Source organism: Passer montanus, unplaced genomic scaffold (assembly GCF_014805655.1).
Source record: "Passer montanus isolate IOZ18808 unplaced genomic scaffold, ASM1480565v1 scaffold49, whole genome shotgun sequence".
Lineage (NCBI taxonomy): Eukaryota > Metazoa > Chordata > Aves > Passeriformes > Passeridae > Passer > Passer montanus.
Window position 1 is genome coordinate 1,904,475 of NW_024369818.1, and position 21,338 is coordinate 1,925,812.

The following is a 21,338-nucleotide window of genomic DNA, read 5'->3' on the forward strand; positions in this document are numbered from 1 at the left end:
TGTTATTTCCCATCAAATATTGACATGTTTTCTATCTCTGAAGTGCAAGCCAGCAAGGGGAACATGCCACAGGTTGTGTGCAGATGATGGCTGTGTATCAGGGGAACAGAATTCTCCCACTTCTTTGGGGTTTAGAGCAAGATGATCAGCTGGTGATCACCTAAACAGAGAAACTATGTTTTTCTATGTTTTCTCAGCTTTTACATAGATTTACAAATCCATTTCTCACATTTCTAGAGGGGAAAAAAAAACAACCTTTTTTTTTTTCAGAATATAGACTCCAGAATGTAAATGATGAAAAGATCAGGAACAAGGAAGGCTGTAACCAAACCTGGTGTTCTTAGGGTGAGGAAGTTCCAGGCTGGCATAAGCCAGGCTTTCAATTGCTGGCAGAGCTCACTTGGGGTCTAAACGAGAGCACACATCTGAGTAATTTTTTTTTCTTCCAAAGAGAATTTGATATTAAGGTCTCAGTGCCACAGGGAGCAGCCAGCTCCAGAGGAGAGAAACTGGAAATTAATGTTCTGAATCAATGGAAAATCTAAACCTAGTGATTTCAAGCTTCTGTTTTGAAAGGGAAGGGGTGGCAGGGGATTCTCTTTAGTGTATGAAAAACAATGTAGTGCTATTGGTTCTGCTTTGTTTATTTCTCCTTATTCAGAGTGTAAGAGCTGATCTCATTTTTCAACAGTGATTTTGTGGGTTTTATTGGACAATTTAAAAAATCCAAAAAAACAAATGTGTTGCTACCCCTTTTAAATGTAGAAGACAAACCAAAAAGCTAACCAGAACTAGAATCTGTGTTTCTCATTCCCACTGTCACAAAATTTTTCTGGTCAAGAGTTTAATTCAGGTTTGCTCAAGTTGTCAGAAGTTTGTCTCCTGGGATTTGAAAGTCAGAGAGGAGGAGATGGAAAAGTTCATGGGGTCAGCTGGGTCCTTGCTGGGATTACAGATTTTGTTGGCTTTTTTGGACTTTGTCAGAGTCTCCTGGCACAGGAAGAGGGCAGGAGAGCCTTGATGTTGATATTTTTGGTGCTCTCTCTGCTGTATCATTGACTGAGCTTACCAAGGGAATGGTGTGGCAGTTCCCCATAACCCTTCATGTTATTTAACATTTATATTTAAAAATCTTGTGGCTGATGAATGGAAATGATGCCAATCAAGGCCAGCTTTAATGCACGGGCACTGGAGCCACAGAAGGAAGTGCTGGGGAAATGGAACAATTTGAATGGAAATGATGCCAGACAATCAAGGCCACCTGTAATGCACAGGCACCGGGGCCACAGAAGGAAGTGCTGGGGAAATGGAACAATTTTGGAGTTTTCCTTCAGTGTGCAGGAGAAAAAAAACAAGTTCTGTATTCAGTTTTGCTCTCCACCTCTGGGGACTGAGGGATTTCTCATCCTGTAATGTCCACAGAGAAATTAGTTGGTGAAATCAGTGCAGCAACATAAGAGAAACCAATATCAAATAATAGAAAGTAGTTGTTTAATGCACTGTTGGGCTCTCTAGGACTGGAGTTACTCTCTCTGACCAGCAGCTCTACTTTCCAGAGGTGATTATCCTTCAGGTTACCAGCAGTGGTTCTCTGAGGTAATGACAGAAAAGAAGAATGCCATCAATCATTCCACATTATCCCCATTAAACCTTCTGGCTGATGTAAGGAGAATATTGGGCTCCTTTTGTTTTTTTACTGAGATTCAATTCTAGCACACTTGAAATTGTAAGTATACAATGAGTGGAGAGGAGAGCAGTCTCTAAATCAGATTCTTTCTAGTTTAAATGCTATTTATTCCAAACAAAGCATCTGAAAAACAGTTGAAGTTTCAAAAGTGTCTGCAAGCAGCAGGTAACAATGTTTGGCTTTTTTCTTTTCCCCAAATATTGAAAGATTTTCAGTAGGGGATAAAAGAGAAGAGGCATCTATTAGAATATTTTCTCGCATTCCTGGGGTTAAGATTGCTCAGAAAAGTTGAGGAAGAGCCAGTCCTGTGACTGAGCAGATTTTGGAAACTTGCATCTTGCCTGAGTGCCCCAGCTGTGTGAGAATTGCACATCTGTCCCTGCAGCTCCTCAGCAGCTGGAGCTGGGAGTGGGAGCCCAGGAGCACCTGGGAGAGGTTTCTGGGCAGGACCTGGAGTCTGTGAGAGAAAACTGAGACAAAGCTGGGCTCCCACAGCTCCCTGTTCTCACTGCCTGAACGGGGGAGACTGAAAATATTCTGTGCTTACAGTGAGAATCTGCTCTGGGGGAGAGAGGAGGTTCCCTTTTTTAAACTCACAGCTGAAGCTTAGTGACTTTCCAGCTCTTTCAACAAAAAAAAAAATTATTTATTGTATTTAATGCGATTGATGTGACTTTGAGAGGGATCTTGAGGAATTCCCAAGCAAACCCCAGCACACACATCATGTGCCTTCTGCATTTGGTTTTACTTGTTAGCTAAGTATTTTTGTAATTTTTGATGTTGTAAATTTTTAGCTAAATATTGTAGCTAATAGTTCCATGTTAAACTAATATGCAGCATCCAATGTAGTTAGTGTTTCCATATTTTTTAAATTATTGGCATTTACACACTGGAATGCTCAAAAGGTTAAACAATATTTTCACTAATTCACCACATTCTTTCATGAGTGGACCCACACAAGCCTTGGCCCAAACCTGCCCTTTCACAGTGAAGTGGCAGTCACTGAAGACTTGGTGGTATATGATGATTTCTGTTTTGATGGCCAAACTCTGATGAAATTGTTATTTGATCAAACCAGTTATGTTCTGACATGAGTATTTATTTACTAACATCAAATTATTGCACTCCAAAAAAGTTAATAATTACATTCAGGAAATATGTTGCGTTTAATAAAATTTCAAATACAGCTAGAGCACAAGACTTGAATGATTAATATCCTCTAAATTTCTTTATTGGGTAGCTTGCATGGAGTGATGTCTGGTTTTTTTAATATTTACTGAAATGATTGTCTTGAAATGAAACAGATTTTCTATTACTTAGACTCCAGAGGTTTAGCTTGTATTGCCAAATGAAAATGAAAAACAGTTGTTAAGTGGTAAACAGCATTTAAAAATCGCTGGCCCTTTGTCCCTGTGTTTGCAGTTAATGCTCAGCCTGAATTTCCTGCTGCATTATGGTAATAAAAGATGCACTGCATCTCCTCTAGGAGCAGGAGCCCCTGACCCTCCTGGCACCAGGAGAGGATCCCCAGGGAAGGCAAACAACGTGTGCTGCCTGCAGGGTGAGCCTTGAAATGGCATCTGCTGCTGCTGGGAAACGTGCTCCAGAGCAGGATTGTCCTTGCTCCAGGATGGATGCTGAGAGTGGCTCACAGCAGCTGAAAGGGGTGTTTGAAAAAGTTCCTCCTTCCTCTTGCAGGAGGACCAAGGGAGTCAGGGGGTGCTGGGGTTGAAATCCCTCCGTGGGGATTTTCTGTGGGGTCCCTCCTGACCCCAGAGCTGGAAATGCCCAGGGCATCTTCTGTGCAGGGGCTGTGCCACGTACAGAACACAAACAAAGTGGTGTGGACTTTGTGCATCTTCCCTTTCTCTCCTTCAATGGTTCTGAGCCCAAAGGAAACGCTGGAAATCACTGGAGCAGCTGGGATGGCAAGGGCAGGGTGGTGGGGGACCCTGGGGCAGGGCTGGAGCACAGAGCTCCAGGGGGAGTGTCCGTGTCCTGCTGCTTTTCACAGCTGATTAAATGGGATTTAGGACCTTTTCCCAAGCTGGTACCACTAATGAGGATTGCGTTGCATGTTTCACTCCCTCCGTCAGGGCTGGAGTGCTGCACCACGTCCCCAATCCCCAAAACCTCTCCTTTCATGACTGTGTTGGCATCCAGACCAACCCATAAATCATTGTAAGAAACTGACTTTCAGAGTGATCATTTTGATGTTGTACTTTTGTCGTAAAGAAGGAGTAACTGGTAGTGCCAGAGGCCAGTCCTAGGCTCTCCTAATGGAACTGAAATTTCTGGTGGTAACCATGTGATACTTAAGGGAATTCTGTTTTCTTGCACTCCTGTGCTCAGCTTTTGCATTCAGATATTCTGCTAAGCAGTTTCAGTGCTTGGTTTCCTTTCACAGCAGTCATTTTGCAGTGTTCACAGGTGATGAAAATAAGTTACTTGTGAAAAATGAAAAATAACTTTGCTGGTGTTACAAAGTCTGTTTTGTTTGGAACACATTCTCTCAAAAGTGTTTTAAGTTATCCAAGCACAGATTGGCTCTGTCAAGCAAAGGCTGAAAAGGCTGGCTGATCATATCTGAAATGTGTATTTGAAAAGCATGTCCTAAATAAAGGCTGAAACTGAATAGTGAACAAAGATTTGGGGGTGCCTGGGAGGAAAATCCATCACTGATGGAGATGCTCTAAGAGAGCAGTCCCTGCTACATAAAGCTTTTGAGATCTCAGGTGTCACTGAATGCTGCCACTGTGCCCTTAGTTTCTCTCAGGGTACTTTTGCTTTTTCTACAAAAACCTGTTGTTGGGCTGCTTTGACCAAAAAGAGGCTCAGAATTGTGCAAAGATTGTGTCCCAGCTGCAGAGGTGCCTGCTGCACATGGGAGGAGCAGCACAAGGCAGCAGCCTCAGGACGTCCCACACCTCTGTGGGCACCAGAATTTGAGGGCAAAGGTAACAAATAAAAACCTGGTGCTGCTGTTGGAACAGGGGGAGACTCTGACAGCTTATGCTGACCAACACAGAAGTGTTGGGGTTTTTTGCAGCCTTCTAAAAAGGAAATAGTGATGAGATAAAGTGAATGCTCACTGTTTCAGATACTTAATTTTTGCTCTTCCCAGAAAAATGGATTACAAATATGTATCAGGAGTCCCCATTCTTCCAAGTTTACACTGCAGTAATTAATTTTACACTTTATTTCCCCCCCTCACGTGTTCTCTTATCCACCAAGTTCAGAGGTTTTGGCCTAGCAAATCACCCAGGAACTATTATTGTTAGAGCTGCCAAGTCTGGAAAATGCTCATGATCCAGAGAAATGTTGTCTGTGTATTCATAATTCAGAAGCTAGAGGGAATTTGTTGTCCTTCAGCAAGCTTTGCAGTAAGCCTCCTATGTAATTTTGGAATATGATACTGATTGCTTTGGGAGCCTCTTCATTTTGGCAGGAGCAGTGAAGCTTGTGCTTTGAACATGAAAACAGCTTTCATGGCTTTGGAGGGTCTGTCTTCACTGTTGAAATTTGTTGTGAAAAGGTATCCAAAGCAGAGATTTTTGATTTTTTTCCTTCCTTAATGTCAGCCATGGTGTGTTTAAATTACAAACTAAAACTACAGGATAAACTATGATTATTTTACTGCATGCTAAGCTGCATGAGTGGGATGGCTTTTGGGATGGGTTTATTCATTTTAAGTAGAACAACCCTTAACCCCTAGGGAAGCTCCCACAGGACTCCCAGAGGCCAAACTAAAGATTGTCCCAGTCCTTTCCAAGCAAAGGTCACCACTAGAGGTTTGGGGGTTTGGCTGGTTCAAGGAATTCTGGAAATGGAGATACTGCACTGTGCCATCAAACCCTTAGACAAATTTAGCTCTGGTGCTGACTGAAGTGAGTGTCAGGTAAGTGGGGAGGTTTGGTTCTGCCTCTAGGATCCAGAAATGGGAACAAACTTCCCAGTGCTGATGGATCTGTTTGGGTTTTAGTTCCATAAGGGGCTGATAGCAAAAAATGGAATCACTGCCAGGTATCAGGCTGTGCTGAAAACTTCCCTGTGTGAGGAAAACTTTTCCTTTCCTTTTGCCCGTGGTGTGGTGACTTCATGGAGTGGATGTTATCTGTTACCCACCCAGCTGGCAGCAGCTGCAGGCAGGGAGGAGAGGCTGCAGGAGCAATTCCTCCACCAGGAGCCCTGCCCAGCCCCTCTGCCTCCTCCTGCACACTCACCTGCACAATTGATCTGGAAAATACCTTGAAAGAGTCTATTCTATAAACTCCTTCTATATTATTTATTTAGCTATTTTATCGATATTTATAGATACTTACAGATACCTACACCAGCTTCAAGTACCTTTATTTGCTGCCTCTTGGTTCTGAATGATGAGTAGGTGCATTGAATTCACTGAAGGCACTGCCGCTGAACTTTTATCAAGTGCCAAATCATTTTTAGGGCAGAAGCGTTTCTTTTTAAAATATGTAGTCAACTAACCATAACTGTTTCCAAACTGCAGAACTTCTAGCATCTGACTGTTTCTGTTCAACTGATAATTTAATTAAGAGTTGAATACTTTATGAAATATCTTGTGAAATTATATTTAGCAATAATGCTTTAATTAGTAAAAATTATGTTCTTGAGAATAATTATTTAGCAATATTTTGAGTTTAATTAACAGCTATATTATTCCAACTTTTATGCTATAATAATTAATACATTACTAATTCTGCTGGCACAATTAGAAGAAACTAATTGCTTGAAGTTTTTGTGCCTATAAAAAGGTTAAATTAATTAAGATTACCATTAGAATAATTTGTACAAGATTTTGGGTAACTAATATTCTGGCTTATTTTCCTTGATGTAAAAAAAAAATAAAATTATGAAGGGTTAATCAATTCCTAAGAAGGTGCACACAGAAAATATTCATAACTTAATGCACGTACATTATTGTGCTGGTTTTGGCCGGGGTAGAGTTATTCTTCACAGCAGCTGGTGTGGGGCTGGGGGGTGGATTTGTGCTGGAAACATTCTGAAAGGAATTTATTCTCCAGGACTTGAGCAGCATCTCATGTTGGGCAAGGTGGATGTTCCACACAGTGAGAGTGGAGATGGGATAATGCTTGTTAGACTCGTGAGGGAGCACAACTTCCTACATCTGCAAATACACCTAATTGTTATTTTTAACTATCTCCAAGTCTCCCTAGAAAATTTTAAACTGTATTCTTGTGTAATTTAAAACTCCACTGCTCTCAAAGACTCGGTGAAGAACTTTTTGGACAGTTTGAGCTGAATTCCACTATAATCTCCATAAGAGAGGAGTGAAAAATAAGGCAATAGCAAAGGTGGTGGAGGCATTTTCTGCTCCTGAAATATGTCAGCTTAGAAGAATATAATACTTTGCTCTTACTTTGAAAAACTGTGAATATCCAGGCCACTGCTCATCACATGATACTTTTTTTTTTAAGAAAAGAAATACCTGGTACTGTTACCATTTTAAAAGACTTGGGTGCTGTACTTTGTACCTTTTTACTCTATTCTCCACAGCAAATGCATTAATTTCCCCTTTTCTGGCATCATTCAAATGGGTATCTGAATACTAGACTATGGACCCATTTCTAAATTCTCTTTCTGGTGCTGATGTGTCCTGTTTTCATACAAAAACTTTTCTGCACATGCAATGTCTTTTACTCAGAATACTTTGCACATACAGAACTAAGTCTGGTGGTTTTTGCTACCACATGACATTTATCATCTTCCAGTTTCTTTAGTGAAATGCCAAGAAAAAGGAAAAAAAGCAGAACTATTTGCATTGAATGACTTCCAGAAAGCACATTTTGTTCCCTGGGAGGTGTTCCTAATGGGGTGGCCATATAGATTTATATTGCTACACCAGATCATGAAATTTCTAAGACTTCATTATCTGGAGAGAGCTGTGATTCATGCTGGCAATTGGTGGAGAAATACAAAGCAGGGGAGAGGAATGAGCTCTCAGGTTGCTGATGGCTCTTCAGTGCTCTTCCAATTGCACAGAAATTTACTTCTGTAATTTTACTTTTGGCACCAAATCCTGCAGTCTATAAACACACAATAGCAACAGGTGAGTGGGAAGCAGATTTTTGTCTCCCTCTAAATGCTTCTTGGTTTAATTTGTGTGCGTGCTCAGTATTTGTGTTCCATCAACAGAAAACAATACAAAGGTGCTTTGGGAGTTAAACAATTGTTTCAGGATCCTGACACTTTTTCCTGGCAATTCAGTTACACGTGAATTGGTAGAATTAAAATCAATAGTCAGGTCACTCCTTGTCAATGTTTTCCTATCCCTCTGAACACTCAGAACTTCTGGGAGTAAAATTTAACATCTCTTGTCATGTACTTGGATGCTGTTGGGGATTTAAGAGGATTTGGGGTTGTTACTGCTACCTCACCATGCCCCTAAAAGTGTCCTTTCACAAAGAGAATTCCTGCTTTTTTATTGCCTCTGTATCTCACATAAAGCATGCCAAAATACCATCAGGAAGTTAGGATTATTATCAAATTTTGCTTATTTAGAAGATAAACTGTGGAAATGCTCTCTGCGGTTGCATCAATGGAAAGAATTTAGAGTTAATGTGGGTTTTCTTAGAGATTCCTTGTGCTGAGAGTCACTTCCCACTGGATGGCACTATTTAATAAATTATACTGGGGAAGGTGATTGCTGCAACGAGCAAAGTTTAGAGGACATTACAGAAGTGATATTTGGAATTGGTGACTGTATTCTGTCTGTTTTCCAAAGGGGAGCACTAAACCCGTTGGTCCAAGGAGCACTGAGGTTATTGCAGCAGCACGAGCTCTACACCCAGCAAGGAGCTGCTTCCCCAGGCCTCCACCTGCTGCTTTCGGTGTTCTATCAGACTTCTCATCTGACCTCTGCAAAAGGATGTAGCTTTTAAAAGCAGAAGGATTCCTTATTTTCTCACGTCAGGAGAAGCTGATTTTAATGCAAGGCTTGATGGTGTTATGTATTGTTATGTGTTGTTGAGGTCTGGTTCTATTTTTGTTCCTTAATACAAAATATCAGCAGCAACCGTTCTGTAAGTTATCAGGGTTTTCATATCAGAACTGTGACAGAAAACCCGGTGTACACACTTGGGCAATTCACAGCAGGAAGACTCCAGATAAAAATGAAACTGAATCAGTGTATTTTGCTGGAAAGTGAGAATGCTGGAATGCTCTTTTCCACTTTTGAAAACTGATTGAAAGCATTGCTTAGCTCATAGATAGGTAGCACTGAACTTTGTGTATACAAAAAAAAAAAAAAAGGCAATTTAAAAGAAATAATTCAAGGACACGTCAAGCTTCATTGACAGGCAGCCAAAAAATAAACATTGAGTAAACAAATTAAAGAAAGGCATCCATCCCAGAATAATAATACAGCTGGGGTGTGCAGAGATACTGGAGCAGGATTACAGCACAGGCTCTGCTTTCTTTTCTTGCCTGATTCTTTCACTGGTCATAACATTTCTGCTGAGAGGTGTTTATTTATTAGGAATAATCAGGGTCCAGCCCTGTGTTTCGTTTTGAGCATTTCCCATATTTGTTGTGCTGTGCATCAGGTGCCCACAGCTCAAGCTCTGTGTCTGCAACAGCAGCATCTCCCCTGGAGCTGGGGATGGTGTGCAGAACCTGCCACAGGACCTGGAGGAGTTACCAGCCATGGATCCAGCACACAGGAAAAAAACTGAACAAATCCTGCTCTGCCGTATTTTACTTTGCCAGTGCACAGAGATCTCATCTTGAGTTTCCCTTCAGCAGCAGCTTCTGCATTGCTGCGTTCTGGATGTGAACAGGGAGAGGAGAACCCCTACAGAGCATTATCAGCTCTGGGAAATAACTCACAGGAGTCCAAATGTCCATCCTCTGCAGCTGATGGGAGTGCAGGCATTCCAGCTGCAAGTGCAGAACAGTGTCCAGCACGGGACAGCAAGAAATGAGACTCAGGGCTGGCTTGGTTTTTGTCATTGTTTTGCTTCCTTAATCTCAGAGCAGGCTGTGGTGTTTCCTTTATACAACTTCTCACCTTCTTGTTTTAGCCTGGCAGGATAAATCAGATGACCTTTAAAAAGCAAAAAGCTGTTCTCCAAGCATTGAGACTGAGGGCTCTTGGACTCAAGCTCGGCAGTGAAGTCAATTTTCTTGTTATTAAACCACTGATACATTTAGTGTGGGCTACTTACATCATCTGACATTTTGACATCAGTCTGAGAGGAACCCTGGCCTGCTAAATCGGGATGTTATTTCTGATAAAGTCAGTTCAGCTCCAATTTCTTCTTTTAAACTCTGCTAAGTCTGTTCCGATAGGGAGAAAGTTTAAAAAAAAAAAAAAAGAAGATAAAGTCCTTGCTAAAAGACTAAGCAAGTTCACAGTATATTTACTCAGCCCTTTGTTTGGGGAATTTCAGCCTCAGCTGAAGCCTCCCTATTCTGCCATGGCATGGCTAATTCTGTTTGCATTAAAAATAGGAGAAAAATAGATTCATGTTTGTTTATAGTGAAGAAAAAAATTAACACATCCAATGTTTTATGCATGTAAAATTTGAGTTTAAGTTAATGTAACTTACTCCTTTAGAAACCCTATTTTGTAGCTGTGTTCTGTGCTGCCAGCTGGGCAGTTCCACACCTGCTGCTTTCCCAGTTCTGGTGCTTTCTGTAATGGCACAAACCCTTGTTTGCTGCCAGTGGGAGAGGCCGGGGCCTGGAGCAGGGTGTGCTGCTGGAGCTGCACAGCCGGACAGAGTGGGAGCTTCTTTCTGACACTGATGGCTCTTCTTTGGGCTCCTCCTGTGGAAGCAGTCCCTGGCACATCCAGCAGAGAGGGGATCCACCAGGAGGGTGTGTGGGACATTTCCATTGCTGCATCAGACAGACTCTGGGTTGGGCACAGGTTAAATTGCAGATCTTGGTCCTAATCACTGGCTGGAGTCACCTCCTGCTGCTCCAGCCTTCAGTCTTTACCAGCTCTTTTTGTCAGGGTTTTTGAAAGCACATTTTCTACCTTAGCAGGTAGTGGCTCAGGGAGTTTTTCTCTTCCTAATTGTTACACTCTGAGTGAGCCTTTCAAAGAATTGGTTTCTATTATGTTTTCTTTGACCTTTCAATATTAGTTTTGGCCTTTGTTCTTTGTGCCATCACTGACAATTGGCTCTCAAATACAAACCCTTATTTCTAGTTCAGCCAGTCCCTCAGACCAGATTTGTGGCAACAGCAGAAAGTTTTTGAGAGTTGTAGGAGTTTTTAATGTACTAGCAGATATTGTGCAACAGAGCCACTCTTTAATATTAATTTATGGATTTCATGTAGATCAGTGCTGATCTCCCTAGAATTCAGCAAGGATAAGTGCCTGCTCAGAGGGAGCTGGGAATTGGAGATGGAAGAGGCTTAGCAAGGCATTTGCTATCCAGCCTGCCTCCATTTCCATGTAGTTATTCAGAAATGCACTCCTCCAGCATTGCAGATAAATACTTTTTTTATTCAGTGGATCTTGCTGGAGTAAATCTGGTAATTCATAGGGCGGAGCAAGAAGGCTAAGTCTAAATGAACTGTAACTTTGTGTCTGTCTTTGTGGAATAGGCAGCTATTGATTATCTATACGTCAGGTAAGTCTCTAATGCCAGGAAGTAATTTTATTATGTCTCAAAGCATGCATTTAAGAAGTTATTAAAAGTTTATTCAATGCTGTGGTGAATGATCTGTTTAGCTACTACTCTGTCTTAATAAGTACTTTGTTTAAATATCTCATACTGGAGAATTTTAAGTACAGCGTAATGCAATTTCTTTTTTCTTACAATTCTAATTCCACCGGGGTGATTTTACAACATTATGAAGAAATTAATCTGTGACTTTTCTTTGTTTAGTGTTTCAAAACCATTTCAGACATGTCTGTTATGGCCACACACTCCATATTTCTCCATTTCACGCTCTGAGCCTTGTGTGTTCCACGCATTTTAGGAGAAATCACCACGGGACTACGGACAAATTCAGGTGCTTCATCATTAAAACATTCCTGGAGAGTTTCTCCAGTGATTAAGGACTTGAGTGCTTTATATTTTATAAGAAAATTGGCAAAATTCAGCAGTAAATTTGTTTGGCTTCCTTTGTGTAAAGTCATTTACAGAGGAGGTGATGGGAAGGGAGTGCTGTTGCTGGGCTCTCCCAGTTTTGGTTTAGACAATTTTCATTGGGAAACTCACTCAGGAGGCAGGTGAGCAGTGCAAGGCAAGGGCAGGGCTCGGCCTGGAGCAGGCTGGGCAGTTTTGTTTTCCTGTTGTTCCAGATTAAATGCAGAGTTTATGCTGAAGAGTTGAAGTGTCCCACACTTTTAGTGTCTAGTGCAAATTAAGGTAGACAGACCATAGACAGGACGGATATTAATTGAATTTTATGCCTTTCCTCCCTGGTTTTAGCACTGCCAAGCATGGAAATAAATGCTATTAGTCATATCTCCAAGCCAAGATTAGTTCTCCCAGCCTCTATTGTTATACTATTCAGATTCAATTGTGCTTTTGCTTTGCTGTATTTTGGATTTTATGATGTTTCCTGTTTTCAGTATTCAGTGTCAGAATTACCTTTACAGCAACCTTGTAGGGTGTGTTTTGGAGAAAGACTTGATACAGCATTTTCCTGTGTATTTTACACTGTGTTGCAAAACATGGACACATCAATTTGGCAGAATTTTACTCTCCTTCTAGATCTTTCCATCCTCCAAGGGCAGCAAGTTCAGAAGCAGCCAATCAGTTCTACACTACATAAGGTGCTTTGGACATGCTGGGAGATAATTGTACAGGTAAGAGCTTGGTGTAAAGGATATTTTCAAATACCAGTCTAGGATCCCTGCAGTTTGTTGTTTGAGTCTCCCAAAACCCAAAGGAATTTAAATTCCCAAGTTTTTATAGCTATCCATTCTTCTGCAGAACTCCAAGTGAATGTTAGATGAGTGTTCACATTTCATTCCTTGGGGTGAAGGGCTCAGAGAACAGTTTTATCTGGACTAATGTTTGGCTTTTGGAGTCTACTTGCATGGGTGGTACTTGGGTTTGTGCAAAACATCATGGGTTTCAAAAATTATGGGTTTCATGGAGAAGATAGGAATTGCCCATTGCCCTGGTTAAGAACCCTTAATGAGGAGGACAAGAAAAAAAAATTAGTGAATGCTAAGAAACAAATTCTCCTCCTCTATCAATTAAATAAACTTTTATAATAAGTGAAGATTTATCTTGTTTCCTCCTGAAAGTATTTTGTAGAAACAGGGATGACATCTGAGTGGTTCAGAGTACTCCAGAGTGGGACACAATGAGCAAGTGAATGTTTGGGATGTTGGCTGCTAGGAGCCTAAAGAGGTCGAGCTAATCCTGTCCAAAATATCATCTTGCTGTTGTCTAACACAAATTCAGGCTGCATTCTTGGCTTTCCTCTTCAGTGACACATTCTTTGACTGAAATTATCAGCAGTTCTTTAGTGCACAGCAAAGTCAAGTGTTCCCAAAAGTGATTAAAATGCAGATCTTGTTAAAAATTTGATAAATCATTTTGAAGGTGTGGCTTTTCTTTGGGTTTCTTAAAAGCTGGTTTTCATGGTGTTTTGAATCTGGTTTAACACCTCTATTTTTAATATCCATTCCAGAAGATCTATTTTCTTACTTCCATTGCTTTAGATAATAATTTTGTCTGTGCTAACTGTAATCTTAGAGGATATATAACCTAACAGGAACTGTCTGCTTTACTGCATACAAAAGATGGAATAATTTCTTCATGGTTGCCACTTCTATTTCTGAAAGGCTGGAACGGAATGTCTGTATTTGCAGCTCCCTGCAAGGAAATGATCTCTCCTGCAGATGCCAAACAAGCCCTGACATGTGACAGCCCAACAGGAATGTTTCCTAGAGTCCATGCTAACACAAGAATGATTTGTAAAAATATGGGTACCACAAATATTACCAGCTTTATCAGTTGTTTAATTTACATTAATTTTCCCCGCTGAGCAATATATAAATATTCATGGTGCTATCAGATTAGTTTGCACTTTGAGAAGTTATCAGAGATGAGAGAGAGAAATATGGCATAAATATTTTAATTCTTCTAAGTATGTGGTTCCTTTGAATCCCTGATGATAGTCACAGTGACATTTTGAGCAGAAAAAACTTTTATAACAAATTTCATTCGCGGGAGTAGTCACCAGTGAAGTTCAAAAGTATTTATTATAAAACTCTTTGTGAATCCAGTGGAATTGTTATCTCATAGGTCCTTTTCTTCTTTGCATGTGTTTGATCAATATTGGTTGAACTATGGCCAGACTTTGAAGGCAATAAATGAGTTGTTAATGAGCTGGTCCTTGCCCTGGTATCCATTGCTGAGAACCATGCGAGCAATTTTCATTTTTCACACTTTGGAAAGGAGCGCTGAGCAGGGGAAAGTTATGGAAGCAAAACACACAATTAACCCCAGGGAAGGGGGAAGTGGCATTAATTTCAGTCTCGTAGGTAGCAGCCACTGAAGTCAGTGGGAAACTTTGAGGGTTTATCTGTATTATTGGATGAGGGTGACCCCTGTTCCTGCTGTATTAACCTCAAAGTGTGGGAAAGCAACAGGACGTGTTTTACAGCTGGAGCTCCATTCCTTACCTTCCCACGCCAAAGAATGTTCATTTGACCTGACTGAAGTTTTGGTTTTTATTCAAAGCCAATGTGTTTCTCTCAGAATACTTCTTACTTTTTTCTTACTTTAAATTTATTCAAATATGTAAATGTTGGAAATCATTTGTTGTCTCAAAATATTAGACAAATTCAGTGAAACCTTTCAGCATCTCAGATATTTTCATCCTAAAGTTACCAGTTTATACAAAAATCAGAAAGTGGCTTTAGTATGATTGTCACAGCTAATTTTGTGGAGTTCTTGATATGAAGAAACTCTCAGCTTAATATTTTAAACAATTTTGGACTCTGCTATTAATTAGTGCAATTTTTTCTAGTTAGTATCTGTTGAAGATTGCTTCTAGTATTTCAACTTTTAATTGATAAGAAATTTCTTTATTTTACTTGCATTTTTAATTGCATTAATTATTGTGATTCTAATAAGGGCTTGGCAACAGGATTAGAGACAATTAATGTTTGACAGATGGGTGTCACAGTGATCAGTATGCAAGAAATACCTGGGCAGATAAAGAGAATCTTGTCGCATTTAAGCTTCTGTACAGCCTCACTTTGCATAAACAGAGAGCAAACATGAGAAATCTTACAGGAAGTTTGCTGAGACAAGACATTATTCCTTGCCAAGAAACACCATTGATATTTTATAATTACAATACCAAGCTTGGTTGTGTCACATTGTGGGAGATATTTTGTCATCATCCTCGTCATTACTATTAATGTGTCTCTGCATGCAGGATAAAATACAAAGCTTTAGCCCTAACTGGGTTTGATCTGACACCAGTTTTTGCAGGATATAAATGAATTTTGTATCCTTGTCCTATCTGTTCTCAACACTCCCAAACAGCCAGGCAGTAACAGCAATGCTCTTGGCTTCCTTTTCACTTGAAGAAAGTGAAAAGAATTTCAGTGTTTTCTTCTGCCACCTCAATGTTGTGAAGACCTTCCCCTGAGTTTTGGGAGAAAAGGATTGTTATTCCAGTAATTGGGTAGTCTATGACAACTTGCTATAATTTCTTTATTAATAATGTTTCTTAATATGGAAAAATGACATCTTGGCGTGTTTGAATTCAGCTGCCCTGACAAAACTAATTGCTCCTGGAGATGCCATCCTGGGACGTGCTGGGAGTGTGAAAAAGAACAACTGCTGACTTCACTAACTTATTTTCCCAGCAATTTAACATTTTTTCACATAATTAGCTCTGGTGTTCTTCTTGGATTAACAGATCCACTAATAACATTGTGCTTTAAAAGCTGCAAAGTGGGAAGAACATAACGCAAAGCATATTCAAGGGGTGCCAGCTCATTATGCTGACAGGTTGGGTAAGTACAACACAGTTACCCTTTAACCTTCACAAATGCTTAAATACATTTCAAACACAGCCTTGATGGTTGATTGCAAGTTTACAGATTTGTAGTTTACTACAATAATAGGGTAACCTCCTGAAATTAGCTGAGTTTTGATTGCAGGCAGATTATTTCTAAAGAGAGATTATAATTTGTCTGTACTTTCCACTTGATTAACTCAAAATCTAAGTAGAGGAAGGAGGCAACACCCCATAGATACAAATAGATGATATAGATACAGATATAAATAATATAGATATAGATTAGATATAGATTGATATAGATATGGAATGGTTTTTCTCATTAATCCAAATAATACTTTGGAAGCTGAGGGGATGGCAGACAGAAGTACAGCTAAAATAACCAGACCTGCATGTCAGGACAGCAAAAAGCCAAATGAATTTCTGCTTGGAGTGACAAAAATGGTAAAGACAAGGCTTTACAGCTGTCTCTTTTTTTTTGGTTTTTCTTGTGCAGATTTCCAAATCCTCAGAAGTTGCAGTGTGTTATGCAGGGAAATGCACACATGAATAATCTCTTCCAAAGCCCTTGCACAGCAGGCTGGAGCTGCAAGGGGAGATTCATGGGAAAAACTGATGCAAAATAAAGTGAATAAAACTATTCTGAACTTCATTGAACAGGTTTTGAGAATAATGAGTACGAGGTGGTTTGATCAGTTAGGAGTTAGAACAGTCAGAAAAGCAGGAGGGTTAATAGAAAATCTAGAGCAGACTTGGAGATGTCAGAGAAGGGATCTGTGTTCAAAAGAATGTGTCAAGAACCAGATTTTGTTATAACACAGATGATTTAAAATTCATGTCTGCAAGCCTTAACCAATTGTCATTGGTGGAAATCTGGATTTTGAAGTAGTACCAGCATGGCTAGCAAACCCCACAGCTTTAAAGGGATGTTTACATGGATTATAAAATGCTAATTTTATCAGCGAGATGGAAAATGTAATATAAAGCAGTATGAACACAGTTATTTACCTCGAAGGAGATGGGCTGGAGCAGACCATAGACCTTATTAACCTTAATTATCAGCCCTTGGGGTGCCCTAAATTCTTAGTCTATTAAGTATAAATGTTAATCTGCAGGGGCTGTAGACTCATCATGTGAAAAATTATTTGAAAATGCAAATGGGAATTGAAAGAGAAACATCCATCCACGTCTGATTAATTCCTCCCTGCTGCTGTCTGAGTGGATCTGCCCTCCCTGGTGTCTCACAAACACCAGCAGCCTGCCCATTTCCAGGCTCTGAGCCTTGCTGGGGTGCTCAGAGAGACAAATCTCCACAATTTTCATTACAAGAAATAGCTCTGGCAGGGTCTTGGTGAGCTGCCACCCTGACTGGAGCAGCAGAGGACTTTCAAATCATTTAAAATTATGGAATGGATGGGGTTGGAGGGATCTTAAGGTTCCAGCAGCCCAGGGTGCTCCAAGCCTAGCCTTGGGCACTTCCAGGGATGGGAAGCCCCAAATTCTGGGCAATTTCCCTGCTTTATAGAACAGGATTGGTTCTCTGTGTGTCCTGCAGCCCTCCTTGTGTCCGTGGCTGTTTAAAAGAGCTCAGTTCTGCCTGGCTGTGTTCCACAGCCCTCCAAAAAGCAGCTCATTTGTGGCAATCATTTCCCAGTCACACATTGTGCTTCCTCACTCTCTGCTGTTATTATGTAAACTCAAAATTTGACATGAAAATTAACTACAAACAGAAAAAAAAAGCACTAGAGACCATTCTTATTCTGAAACACAGGCATACTGAAAAATGTGAGTCCATTTTAATCCCAGGATTTCTATGAAATGAATCCTATTGACTTGTGAATGCTTCCCACATGAGAAATTCTGAGATTGACTGCTGTCATGGGCTGTTAGTTCTTAGTTCATGGAAAGTGGCTCTGCTTATTGATATAAATGGATTTCAAGCTTTCTAAATATGAAAATGTGCAAGTGGACTATACATCTTCACTGGTGCTGACCTTACTTTGATGAGGGCTTTGAAAAACTGTTTGATAAATGTTGGGTTTTATTTCATTTCTTTTGCCTTTTTTGCTAAAGTGTCTCCAATAGGCAAGGATTTCTGGATAATAAATTTCAGTGATTTGATATTTCTCTGTTCAGGTGAGAAAGAAAGAAAAGTCCACAGTGAAATTAAGATGTATTTCTTACAGATCTCACAAGCTGTGAATTCCTTGGCAATTGGTTATCTGGCATAACTAATAAAAAAAAAAAATAAACCAGGAATTGTAAAGAGGAAGAATAAATCTTCTGTGAAAATAGATTGTATTGTTAGGGGTTTACAGCTGTAGAATGTGTGTAATTATTCAGTGGGTATTTCTTTTCCTGGGAATACAAGATAGGAAAATTGCACCTGTAAATTTATGGAATTTTTTTCCAGCTGAAGCGAGTACAGTTCATACCAAATTAAGAAAGACAGGAAAATTGTATCAAATAATACAATAGCTTAATAATGCTGTAATATGGGAGGCTTTCTGCAAATATTTACACATTCTGCTCACTTTAGAATGTTCTTTATTCCCAAACACATCCATCTATGAGGATACATATGTGAGTTTTAATGAGATCAGTGAGAAGACAATGGATATTCACCTTTTCTTACTGTTTAGCAATTTCTTCCCTCAGAGGAAAGCACACAGGGGTGTTTATTTAGGTCCAAGCTACAAAAATCAGTCTATCTGTGCTCTAGGTCTCACTCTCTTACTAAAATGGGAGAACGTGATCTTGTTTCTCCACCACTGGATTTAATACTCCAATTTGGACATATGTAACTCATAATGCTTTGGTCTGTATTGTTGGAATATTGCCCCTCACGTGAGTCAAAGCTGTGTTTGCCTGTTTTAAAAACTTCTCTAGGATTTGGGAAGAATGGATGGCATTTCAGGACAACCCCTTAACAATAACAGTAGGGAGTATAAAACACTCCTTTTCCATAGTCAGTGCTCCAAATAAATATTCCAAATGCAACGTGCAGGAGGTAGTTTTGGTCGTGCACTGAAAACTCTTGGATATCTCAGGTTATTTTTTCACTTCAGAAAAATCTTCATTTCTTACATAAAAATTTTAGAGAGCTAATTTTTCATGCTACCATATGATATTCAAGATAAATTTTTCTTTTCTTTAGTGTAATTGGTATCTGTAAAAGTTACAAAAATCTCATGTGAATTCTTGCATTACAATACTTTGGTCCTCTGGGATTATTCTTTAGATCTGTTCTTCAGGGCAATGGAAGTTGGGAGGAATTAATTAAGCCTGAACTATGTACAGGCCTCATGCTGGCAGGATCTAACTGGTGATGCCAGATGAATTGCAATAATATTGTAATTCAGGACACTTGATAGGACTATAGCCTTGGAATTGTTAATGGAATAAAACTTTTATTAATATAATGTCTTAACTTTCCTGGTAGTTCCATTGACATCTGCTTTACTCAGCCTTGTGTTTATTTTAAGCTGTCAGCACAGTATGTTCTAGTGAAGAAATTAATAAAAATATCTTTTTTTTAAACAATTTAGGCAGAAACAAAGATGGCAAACATCAGAACAGCAGAACCACTCGCTCTCAGGGTACTTCCAAGATGTTTCTGTTGCTGGCAGTTGTACCAACCCATCACTGTTTGAGGTGAGACAAACAAGGAACATCTGCAATCCTGTGGAGTTAAACAGAGATTACTGAAGTGTAACTCTGCACTCCCAGCCAAAATCTCACTTTTGGAACCCACAGCCCCTTGTGCTGCTTTCTTAACCTGCTGAGTTTCCCTTTTCCCCACTGGCATTGGCAATTATGCATCCCTTATTTTTGTGCCTTTGTGGACAGATGTTCATAATTCACAAAGTTTGCTGGCTGTTAGCACAAATGATTTCGTCGTGGAAACATATTTTCAGATAAGCAGACACTGAATCATTATGGTTCTTAAAGGCAATTACTTAAATAAGTAATTAGACTAAGAGTCACAGTACTTTCATTTCCCAATTATAATCAAAGTGAGAGTGACTCAGACATTTCACTTTTATAGGAATGGTGACTATAAAGCAACTCAGAGCTTGTGTGTGATTGAAATAATTGATTTTTGGTAAACATTTTGAATTAATGAGTGTTTATTATTTTGTTAGAGCTTCTGTGGTAATTAATTATGTAAATAAAAACATCAACAACAGCCAGACTCGAAGTGAGCAGAACATGCAGAACATTTATGCTGATTTATTGTTACATATTTTTGGATTCTGCTGCTTCTGCCTGGGTGGAAAGGTTGAGGTAAAACCAAAATATTACTGGGACCGAAATTCTTGGATGTGATTGCCATCTTCTTGTAGGAGGGCTTGTTTGTTGTCAGCTGAAGTGGCTGTGAAAATGTAATTTCTCTTGGCTCCTGCAGTTCATCCCCAGTGTAATCTGGTGACTGCTCTGAATTGTGGTTAATACCAGCATTAAATGCATCCAACCAAGACAAACGCTAAATGGGAAGGAGTACCAAAATGATAAATTGATTTATTTCTGCTTCCATTTCCAATCTGGCTCTCTGATTTAAATATGCATTTTTGGTGTGGGTTTCTGTTGTTTGTTTTTGTTCTTGATGCTGATGTATTTTTAGGAAACTCAGATTTATTTTTTTTTAAATAGAAAATCCCCAAAGTGCTTGTATTTTTTTAATTTCTGTAAGAGGCAACTTGGTTGAGTTTTTTACAGAGAGCAGGGAAGGCTCATTCCATCATAACCCCCAAGATGCTTTTTTCTGCCTGTTGTCTCTTAAATGCTTCTGTTTAATGACCATGAGTAAACTTTTACAAACCTCTGAGATGGAATAAATAGGATTTTTAGTCAAGTACACTGGGACCATTTTTACATCAAACTTCCTTAGGTCCATGGGAAAGGGAGCATTGTGGTGCTCTGCTTTGACCCTTCAGCATTTGTCCATGGTGAATTATTACTACTCTGCACTTTTTTTTCCCTGTAAAAATGGAAATACTTCTGTCCTGAATGATTCTTTATATCTTTCTGGAGCTATGGTGTTTGTCATGCTGCAAATCCCTGACCGTGCAGCAGGATCTCTGCAATAGCCAATATCACACCTCTGTCCTCTGTCTGTCTTCATTTCGTTAAGGAAGAAATTCACTCTTAGTCCTTGGAGTCTGACTTGGAGAGCAGGGAAAGGAATCCCTCCATCATTTCAGGATGGATGCACTGGCCAGATCCACCATTTCTTGCTGCTTTCCTGCAGAATTTTGGAGAAGCAGGTATTAGGCTAGAGACAGAAAAGTGGATTGGGAAAATGATCCTTTGGTGGAACTCCATCAGAGCTGGAAGCTGCTGCCCCCAGCAGCAAGGCTTTAACCAATAAATGTGGGCTTTAAAAGTGGTTTTGCCTTTGAGAAGTAAGAATCCTTGAGATGCCTTTGCTTTTGGAAGCTGTAATAACCCTCCAAATGTGATTTGTACTTTAAAAGCTTATTTACAGAAGACAGACCACCGCTAATGACATTTGCATGGAAATTTCCCCAATGAATATTTATAAATATGAAATATGAATACAGCACAGTGTAGTGCATGTCCTGGCACACACATTTCTATCCACAGATGTATGGGTTTTGTTGAACTCAGCACAAGTGACAAATCTCCCAGGGAA

General features: G+C 39.8%; 1 long non-coding RNA gene across 1 annotated transcript; it reads left to right on the plus strand.

The window, feature by feature from the left end:
- The first annotated feature begins 12,401 nt into the window (after nt 1-12,401).
- On the plus strand, nt 12,402-21,054 carry LOC120508758. The gene is made up of 4 exons (XR_005629062.1): nt 12,402-12,497; nt 15,581-15,677; nt 19,231-19,336; nt 20,817-21,054. It is a non-coding gene; the product is annotated as an uncharacterized LOC120508758 (long non-coding RNA).
- Nucleotides 21,055-21,338: the final 284 nt, after the last annotated feature.